Source organism: Pinus tabuliformis, chromosome 8 (assembly GCF_031772625.1).
Source record: "Pinus tabuliformis cultivar Carrire ecotype Pingquan chromosome 8, CPIR1, whole genome shotgun sequence".
NCBI classification, from domain to species: Eukaryota; Viridiplantae; Streptophyta; class Pinopsida; order Pinales; family Pinaceae; genus Pinus; species Pinus tabuliformis.
Genome location: NC_142294.1, coordinates 1,242,015,447 through 1,242,018,941, shown reverse-complemented (window position 1 = coordinate 1,242,018,941; position 3,495 = coordinate 1,242,015,447).

Here is a 3,495-nt window from a genome sequence, read left to right as displayed (position 1 = left end):
CAGGGTGTACTGGTTGCATTGAATATACAACCCCTGGTTGTTGAGGCAGTATTGGTACCCAACCGCCGGATGTAATTCCAGTTTGACCTGAACTTTGTTGTAAACTCCCATATGGTTGTTCTCTAGGAGGGAACAATGAAAGAGCATACTACCCTCCATATGGTGGAAATCCAGTACTTAAAGGGTAAATTGGCCTTTGAAGACACATTGGATCAATTTGTTGAGTTTCAACATAAGAAATACCAGATGATAATCCGGATGAAGAAATAGGAACTAACCATGTCGTTGTCCCTGATTGGACTCCGGCTTGTTGTTGACAATTGGCCGGGACAGATGGTATACCAGCGAACATTGTTGGAGTAGTAGCAGGAGGCTCTGCTGCTGCTGTGTCGGACGACACAGTCCTAGATGTCGACGGTTGTTCAGACATATCTAGTCTATCCAAAAGATTCCTTAGCGATTCTACAGGAACTTCCACTTGTGGTGGACTAACTTCGAAGATCAACGAGGGAAAGGTGATGATTATTCCTCTTAAAATAAATTTTATAACGACGCTTTAGACACAACTTGCTTTTTTAGTTTTAAAGAGTCGAGAAAAAGCTAAAGATGACTCTAGTCTCCTTCGATGTTTTAACAAGCCCGAAGTGACAAATGCTCGGATGGACTTTTTCAGTTATAGAGTTTGAAAAAGGCCAAAAGAAACTGCTCTGGAGTTCTAGGCAGAGGGTGTGCCAAACCTTTCGCAAAACCACAGAATACGTTTTACGGTACGGGTGGTCGATCTTCGTGAATGCTGTGTTCACTGCATTGCGATCAGTAGGGCGGTCGACACGGCTTCCTATGGATAAAGGCTTTGTTCCTATAGGGGTCTCCCAATATATACGCGACGGTACGTGGGAGCACAAGTCCGTATTAGTGCCACCGACTCTCAGGAGGAATCACCCACCTTCTTCGAGATCGATAGTCACTATGTTTAACGACGTCGGAACACGTCTCTACCTTAGACCTCTATGTGTTTGCGTTATGTTTCAAAGCGTTGTTAGGTTCATTCAATATATTTTAAGTTGATCTTTTTAAAGTTTGCCTTTCAAGGTTCACCACGAGATGTATGATACAAATTCCTAAATGCAGTCTAAGATGAGAAGCAAGCTTTTTCAATCTTTTCGACTTATGAAAATCTTAACTACTGAGGGAAAAGAAAGTCATCATCTTTTCACACAGATCAAAGAGCATACACTAATGCACTTTTACCTAAATCAACATACAAACTCATCAAATGCAAAATGCAAAATGCAGGTATTTCTTTTCTCTTTCTTAATGTTGATGTAATACAAAAAGAAAGCTGTTGTATAATTTCGAATTCAATTTCAAGCGAAAGCAAACAAGCTTGTCCAAAATCAAAAGACACCTTAAGATTTACTTGTTTCGACACTAGAAATGTATAAATTCAAACCATATGACGAAAGCAAAAGCTCAATCAGCTATGAACAACAAACAAACTAACTCTTAAGATCAAAATGACACTTTATCACAGGTCTAGATCTAAGAGGCCACAGCAAGACTAGTTCACTTTCGTTATGGGAAACTGCAAATGATACAAGAAATACACAAAGAAAAAATACAGTTTCTTTATACAACCGAGGTGGAATAGTGGCAAGGAAAGTTGGTTTCAGATAGGTACATTGACTGGTAACAGGCTGCAAAAACAAGAGTGAAAACAGGGCAAGAAACAGCAGGAAACCCCAGTAGCACAAGGCAAGACTGGTCCAGCGCAGGTGGTACACAGGCAGTTTGACCTTCAGCGCAGGTAGCCCCTTCGGGAACTGCGCTGAAATGCAGACAGCCTTCACACAGCCTGCACTGAAGAACGAAACTTTCGTTTCTCTTGGTTTCCGGGTCACAGATTGCTAAAAAATTCACAGTTTTTGGCCAAATCAGAAGCTATCAGTCAAGGACACACTAAGGGATGACAAGGAGGATGAAAAGCTATCACTAAGAGCTTATTAGAGTCCTTGTGGATCAGCTCTTCAAATCATAAACTTGCCCAGAAACTGAGCTAGAGTAGCTGCCCTCTACTTTGCATTTGAAAGATCCAAATGCAATTCGATTCGGTACTCCCTTTGTTTATGAAATGAATAGCAAAAACACAAGCAACCAACAAGATATGATCCCCAGTGGAGTCGCCAATTTGTTGTTGGGAAAAGTATCCAATACGGAATGACCCTATCCCACTCTAAGGGTGATAGTACCTCAGCAACAACCGAATGCAAAGCTATTCAAGATTACTTCTTTATGAGATGTAAGAGAGAGGAGAAAGAGATCCACTAACCGTTATCTTCCGCTAATGATTGATCCAATCTTCCCTCTTTGCTGCTTGCTCCCAGCTCCTTGCTCTTTCACTGGCCCAGCTACACAAAGATCCTGCAAAAGCACAAGAAAAGGAAACTACAAGAAGCATACATCCATAATTGATTCAAGGATTAGAATAAATCAAATATACAAGCATCAATACGCCATTGAGACACATGCATATAGAAGAACCTCAAATGCTTTATTAATGGAAGAAGTAAAGTTCTGAGTGTGTTACAACCATAAGAGGCCCAATCCAGCAACACCTCCCAGCAGAAAGAAATCTCCTCTTCACCTCCTTTAAGCAAATCACCCAATAGTTCTATGCACAAACCAACAGCACTTCCTTACATTCACAAGATTCCAACCTCCCTAGACCTCATGAGAGAGCTCTATATATAGGAGTTTTAGAGAAAGGATGAGTCAGCTTGAGGCTGACATGAAGCTGACTAGTGTCCTCTCCCACTTCAGTTATTCTTCAGTTCTTGAGTCCACTTGGAGTTTCTTGCTTCCACTTGGAGATCTAGATCCTCTTACTCATCACAAGGTGAATTCCCTGATCCAAGTGTCATTTTGGAAGCTTCCTGGGCATTTGACACCTTGCAGAATGACTGTGCCACTTGGCCAATCTCGCCCAGCGCAGGTAGCCTTCATCAGATTTGACATTCAGCGCAGGTACAGAGTGGAGCAGTTGACATTCAGCACAGATGCTCAGTGGAGCAGTTGACATGATCCAGAATTAGCTTGTTTTTGAGTGTTTTCAGGTGGAGAACTGATATTTAGTGCTGTGGTTTGCTGACCTTGTTCCTCTAGGGGTAGGAACAACATGTTTAGGGACTTTGGATCCCTTAGATTATCGACATTTCATGCTTCATGCTGTAAGGCACAAAAATGTCTATAACAAATAGTGCAAGACTATTGCAATACTCAGCAATCTGTTCTACCCTACTGAGAGACGAGGGTTTGCTTCGAACAGGCGGCATCGCTGCTTAACGATTATGAACAGTTGAGAATTTACATGCAACACCGGGAAAATTGGTTCTTATAGATAGGGATCCAACTGTCCACCATCCCTTCCATCTTATCACCCATTCATTCCACTGAAATAGTTGTGGATGCACGACATCTTTGAGATCATGCCGGATT